This window comes from Brassica oleracea, unplaced genomic scaffold (assembly GCF_000695525.1).
Source record: "Brassica oleracea var. oleracea cultivar TO1000 unplaced genomic scaffold, BOL UnpScaffold00613, whole genome shotgun sequence".
Taxonomy (NCBI): domain Eukaryota; kingdom Viridiplantae; phylum Streptophyta; class Magnoliopsida; order Brassicales; family Brassicaceae; genus Brassica; species Brassica oleracea.
In genome coordinates, this window is record NW_013617425.1 from 171,730 (window position 1) to 178,388 (window position 6,659).

The 6,659-nt window shown below is 41.9% G+C and overlaps 1 pseudogene; it reads right to left on the reverse strand.

Moving 5' to 3' along the window:
* Positions 1-6,659, reverse strand: part of LOC106319750 — a 25,338-nt pseudogene that overhangs the window by 3,846 nt on the left and 14,833 nt on the right.

Here is a 6,659-nt window from a genome sequence, read left to right on the forward strand (position 1 = left end):
GGCGTGCCGGTTGAGCTCGCCGGGCGAGTATAACCACACGTCGGTTCATCTCGCCGGCGAGCTGTCCGACGTGATGGTTGAGCTCGCCGGCGCGCTGACCGGCGTGATGGTTGAGCTCGCCGGGCGAGTGCAACCACACGTCGGTTCAGCTCTCCGGCGAGCTGACCGGCGTGACGGTTGAGTCACCGGGCGAGTATAACCACACGTCGGTTCATCTCGCCGGCGAGCTGTCCGACGTGATGGTTGAGCTCGCCGGCGCGCTGACCGGCGTGATGGTTGAGCTCGCCGGGCGAGTGCAACCACACGTCGGTTCAGCTCTCCGGCGAGCTGACCGGCGTGACGGTTGAGTCACCGGGCGAGTATAACCACACGTCGGTTCATCTCGCCGGCGAGCTGTCCGACGTGATGGTTGAGCTCGCCGGCGCGCTGACCGGCGTGATGGTTGAGCTCGCCGGGCGAGTGCAACCACACGTCGGTTCAGCTCTCCGGCGAGCTGACCGGCGTGACGGTTGAGTCACCGGGCGAGTATAACCACACGTCGGTTCAGGTCGCCGGCGAGCTGTCCGACGTGATGGTTGAGCTCGCCGGTGAGCTGACCCGCGTGACGGTTCAGCTCTCCGGCGAGTGGCTTTTGTGCGGGATTCGCTCGTTCGTTCACTTTCGATCTTTCTTTTAGTGAATGTTTTGCGAGAAATCCGTGAATAAGAAATAATCATAGCCGTTGATTTCGAAATAACCGTTTTTGACCCCAACACTTTCTTCTTGCAATGATCATAAATCCACACCCTCTTGTCTTCAGCTTTGTAAGAGCTTTTTTTTGCTGCTCCATCAGCTTGGTTTGCAAGCACCAGATCTTTCTTTCCTCCTCCAAAGAGACCAACCGAGTCTTGCTCCTTGTGAATCTCAGAGCATACCTCATCTAGAGAAGGTAGCTCCCTATTCCTTAGGATGTTCTTGATGAGGTCACCATAGCTTGGATGGAGGGTAAGCAGCAAAGCAAAGACCTTGTCTTGTTCTCTCCTTTGATTAAGCACATCAGGATCAATAGTTGCTGGCCTGAGTATCTCAAGTTCAGCCCACAAGGATCTGAACTTCCCAAAATGTTTATCAAAATCATTGTCTTTTTGACTAAGAGTATTGATAGCTCTCTTGACTTCAAAGACTCTACTGATGTTGGAATTGTTTCCATACACCTTCTGAAGTGTATCCCATAGCTCCTATGAAGTTTCACAGTAGGAGTAACCTTCTTGAAGTGAGGGGTCAAGACTGTGCTGAAGAATGGACAACACTAACTGGTCCTCTTGACATTTCTTCTTGGCGCCAGCATCAGCAAGAACAACCTCTTTGCCATCCTCTCCTAGGATAGTCTTCTTTTGTGGCTTGACTTATTCAACAATCTCCCAAAGCCCTCTGCCTCCAAGAGCTGTCTCTTAGCAAGCCTTGCCCAATGTAGATAGTTAGCTCCTTTAAGAGTAATTGGAATCACCACCATTCTTGAGTTTTCTCTTGAATCCATCAAGAATCACAAGAACAGAACTGGAAAAATTCAAGAACAGTTCAAGAACAGAGGAGAGAGATTGGTGTGAATGATAAGAGATTTTAATGAGAAAAAGAGAAATAAAATCAGAGTAAGTTGCGGAAGAGATTTAGGTTTCAAGAGCTTGTAGCTCTGATACCATGTAAATTTAAGAGAATTAATGAGAGTTTATGAGAATTATTTGAGAGATTTTGGTGAAGAACTAAGAGAGATATGTGAGGGAATCCAAGAGAGAGTGAGACAAGAATATTTGAGGAACATTTTTTCTTAGATTGATTTAGTGTATACAATAGTTACAAAAGTAGATCTAGCAAGGAGAATAAGACAATAAGAATGAATAAACAAATGGAGATGAATAAATTAATGAAGACCAAATCTGGGGAAGTCACTTTCGGATAGTGACAACTCTCTTCTCTCTTCTTTCCTTAGCATATCATGTGACTTTGGCTTGTTTCCACACTCCAACAGCTCTATCCAGTTGCCTCCACTTGTTTAAATTCGTCCAAGACTTCAGGCAAGATATTTAAATCAGTCTCACACCTTTTCTTGCTTCAGTTTTCCTGTCCATTATTTCTTGTCCATGATCTCCTGTCCATGATCAATCAGGTTCTTCATGTCCTTATTCTTGCTCTTTTATCTCTTCATGTCAACATTTAGTCATCTGCAACAAACACAATGACCAGTCAGAACACTCGGATCTTGTTCCTATCTATGAGCTGGTATGATCACAGCTTGTCTCTACCTGAACAACAAAGAAAGATCCATAAGAGTACCTGTGAGAGTAGATGGAGAGCTCCACGAAGCCGGTTCAAGATATTTGGTTTGCCAGTATCAGATTTATTCAACTTCAAGCTGCATAAACCCCAAAAATGGCAGCTATGCTCCAGTCTCCATTCTCTCATCATAAATCAGTAATAAACATATGGAAGATAAGCATACCTCTCCAAAACATGAAGTTTCTGTTTAGTTCCTTTCCTAGAGATAAGTATAACATGAAAGCATGATCTCAGAATCTCCTCCATGTTTGCTGTTCTCAAAAGCCTCAAATCTCTCCTCATCTGAGCAATAAAAATCCAAAACAGTTGAAAGAAACAGTATATAAATCCTTCTTTACAAAAAAAAAAAAAAAAAAAAAAAAATAGGTAGTGAAAATAGGAGCATCTCCTATGCTGGTTCTTATTCTTGTAAACCATTCTCTCGAAGACCGCGTGCTTGACTTCAAGCGGACGAAGCTGACTCTTCAGCTTCTCCTCTATATCTTTGCTTGTATATCATCGAAACTGCTCTATACTCGACGAAGACAATAAAAGTTAGCGTCTATTGTACATAAACCATTAGTGAGAGGGAAAGGGAGGTGTTTTTTTTTTTGACATGAGAAAGGGAGGTTTAAATTAAGGTTTAATGGTTTAATTCAAACCGATCTGTTTACCACTACCGAACCGAGCTAGCAATCGGTTATCATCTCCAACCCGAGTTGGCCAAACTTGGTTCGGCTTAACTCTGGCAAATACGGCTCGGCTCAGGTGCTGAGGGCCTGTTGGAAAAAAGAGTAGCACGAAAATATGGTGACGTGCCTGTTATAAATCAATTGGTGGATGTCCATAACCGGCCCGGTCCATAACCGGCCCAAACCCTAGAGAGAGACGGTCCAAATCCTAGAGAGAGAGGCGGCGGCCGCGGCATGGAGAGAGAGGGAAAGTCAGCTAGAGACTTTTCATTCTTCTAGTTTTCCTATTTCATCTATGTTTATGATTTGTAATCTTTCCATTTATGTATTTTCATTTATCTCTCATGTAACCCTTATATAAAGGGATCTCTTATCTGTAACCCATGCCATTTTCGAATGTCCACCAGCTCTCCAAGTTTGGTCTCTATCATCTACTCCAACAAGCACATATATTTTTCCGGTATCAAGCGTCTACACAAATATGTACTATCTATTTTGGAGGAAAAACAACATTATTGTGCCAGAGCAAGATAGAGATCCTTATCCCTGGATAATATGGTATATTTGGAAGGTTAGGAATGAAAAACTTTTCAGGGGAATAGATAGGGATCCTTTGGATCTAGTTCGACATGCAGAAAGTGAATGTCAAGCCTGGTTTGATGCCAATGAAGTGGTACAACCAGTGGTACAAGAAAATAATCCTGAGGAACCCCAAGCCATAAGCTTGGGTAATATTTGCTTGATAGATGGATCTTGGACATCATCGGCTCACTTTAGTGGATGTGGATGGGTATGGATGGACAGTGCTGGGAACTTTCAACTTATGGGGACAAAAAATATTCCGCGACGCGAATCAGCTTTGCACTCGGAAGTAGAAGCACTGCGATGGGCGATGGAGAACATGCTTCAACATTCAGCATGTCAGAGGTTCGGGACAGACTGTAAGGAACTGATTGCAATGATAAAAGACCCACAAGCTTGGCCAAACTTTGCGACGGAATTGGAGAGGATAGAAACGTTACAGATATGCTTTCCGGACTTCAAAATCACTCATGTTCCACGGGCGCGCAATCAGACTTCTGATTTTTTAGCTAAGACTGCTAGATCTTTCCATAGGGAGTTGCATTTTATTGGTGGTTCTATTCCGGTTTGGTTACCCAGACCACCTCAAGTTTGATTAATAGAATGGCCTTTTGACGTAAAAAAAAAAGTGTATATTACACATAATCTATGGATAAGGTATGTTCGTAATGTTTTATGCTATTTTAAATGACAAAAAATAATTAATGTTAAAATATATAAGTAGTTATTATCTCAATGGCATAAATTGTAAATATTAACATAAATTAAGGGTTAATTCCAATTTGTACTTCAGTTTTAATAGATTAGATATATTATTTATATCAATTTTATGTTAATCTTAATGAATAAGATTTTATATTTAGGGTTGGCTTGACACAAAGTTTGATGAGTAGTGTGATAGTACTAAACTACTGTTAATATTATATGTGAATGTGTCATGATATAGTATAGTAAACTTCGGTTAGTCAATACGAAAGCATGTGTAAATGACATGTTTATATGGCTGGTTAATATATGTGAAACATATAATCAATGTCAAAATCCAATTAATATATGTGTATATTTCACAAAATCAACTACCAACCAGCTCAAGGGTCGATCCTAAACCCGAATCAAGTCATACGAATCCGAGGTTCCATTCCCCTACACCATTCTATCTAGATCTAAGCAACATTATTAGATCATACCTTTGACACATCCACGGAGCTTGTTAGCTCTTTGTCCCAGCTGAATTAGCTAGCTCATCCAGCTCCATGAGCTCACTCACTTAAGCTAGCTAAGACCGAGCTATGGCCAGCTGCCCCAGCTTGTTAGCTAGCTCATCCAGCTAGCTGAGCTTAACCACTTCACTTGAGGTTCCGTCTAGTCTCTTCCAGCTGATCGAGCTTCGAGATAGCTTTGCCCAGCTCCCCGTCTACTCGTCCAGCTCTTTTATACTTGCATAAACCATTCTCTTGGGTACTTAGTCATTCAACCAACCATCCCCACAGACCAAGTAACCTTTGGGAAGTCTTAAATAGTAATTGATATGCATCTGGCTCATCTCAGCCCATGCATCAACCAATATCCTTACGCTTTTTAGGATATAATACCAAGTCCTCCCATGGATTAATAATATCAAGTCCTCTCATGGACTAATAATGCCAAGTCCTCTCATGGACTAATAGTTTGGACTAATAGTGCCAAGTCCTCTCATGAACTAATAATGCCCATCAGATCCTAAGTCAATCAACCAACCACCCCACATGACTCAGAACTGATGAGTCTTCACACTTGCCTAACCGGCCATGGAACCATGTCCCAATGGAGCCGATCAATCTTGCTCTTACAACTGGTGCATCCTTTGATCAATCAGATCAGACACCTTGATCCATCACCTATGGATCAGGTCATCCATCCTTGCCCAAGATCAGATAACACACGGCCTTACTTGAATAATCATACCTAGGCTCAATACTTATGGCCCGCGCCACATAGTACTAGCCATACTCTTCTTCATGCCTGGCTGCTGGTTCCAAATGAATTGTTCTATTGATTGTGAGTTAAGACAGCTAGATTGATTGCATATTGAATCTGAAACCCTAAATCTCGAATTTGAATCCCAAAGGGCCTTGAAACCCTAAATCCCTAAGGGCCCTAATCCAAATTGAGTTTAGGTTTGATTCTTGTTATTTTGACTGATCTAATTGATGTCTTGAAAGCTGAGGTGCTAGATTATTTTGATTCTCATAAAATCTGAAACCCTAGCCACATTTTGTATTGCTAAGATGATAAAACCCTAATTGGATCAACATAGATTGTTTGCACATAGCTTGGCCGTGTGGCCTTTATTGCATCATACATCACCTAGGTCGTGTGGCCTCATTGCACATCACCCCTATAGCCGTGTGGCTTGTTTATTAGGAATGCATTAACTCGATTGTTTACTTGGTCACACGATTTATTTTCTTATAAAGATTGAGTGATATATGATTACAGATGTCGAAAATCAGCAATCTAGATTATGCTGCCCTAAATCTCTTTGGAGATAATTATTTACAATGGGCATTAGACACATAGATTGTCCTGAAATCAAAGGGCTTCGGTGAATGTATCATCGAGGACAATAATGCAAGTGAAAGTAATAGATACATGGCAATAATGATTACTCGCCAACCCCAAACTAATGAGGCTGCAGAAAAAAAAATCTAAAGAAAGCAGCCACGTCCATCATGTTAAACCATACGGCTGTAACCGTGATGGATGGAAAGGATGTGGGCATAGCCAAACCACCTTATACGACCATGGACATAGGAATCACTATAACCGTGGTTGTGGACCCAGTTTTGGCCATGGTTAAGGGAGAGGAGGCTGTGGCATTTCTAAGCCACCACACTCTACCAAGTCAGTATGCCAAAAGATATGTAATGGGGAATCATTAGGCTAAAACATCTGATTGTCTAAAAAGAATAATGTTGATTTCGACTTCTGTGTTTGCTTTGCTTTATGTCTGTGATTTTCTTGAATTAAGAACTTATGTGATAAGATGAATGAATGATTTTAGATATGACTAAGAAAACGCCAATATATAAGGCAATGTTGCGGGTATAGTCA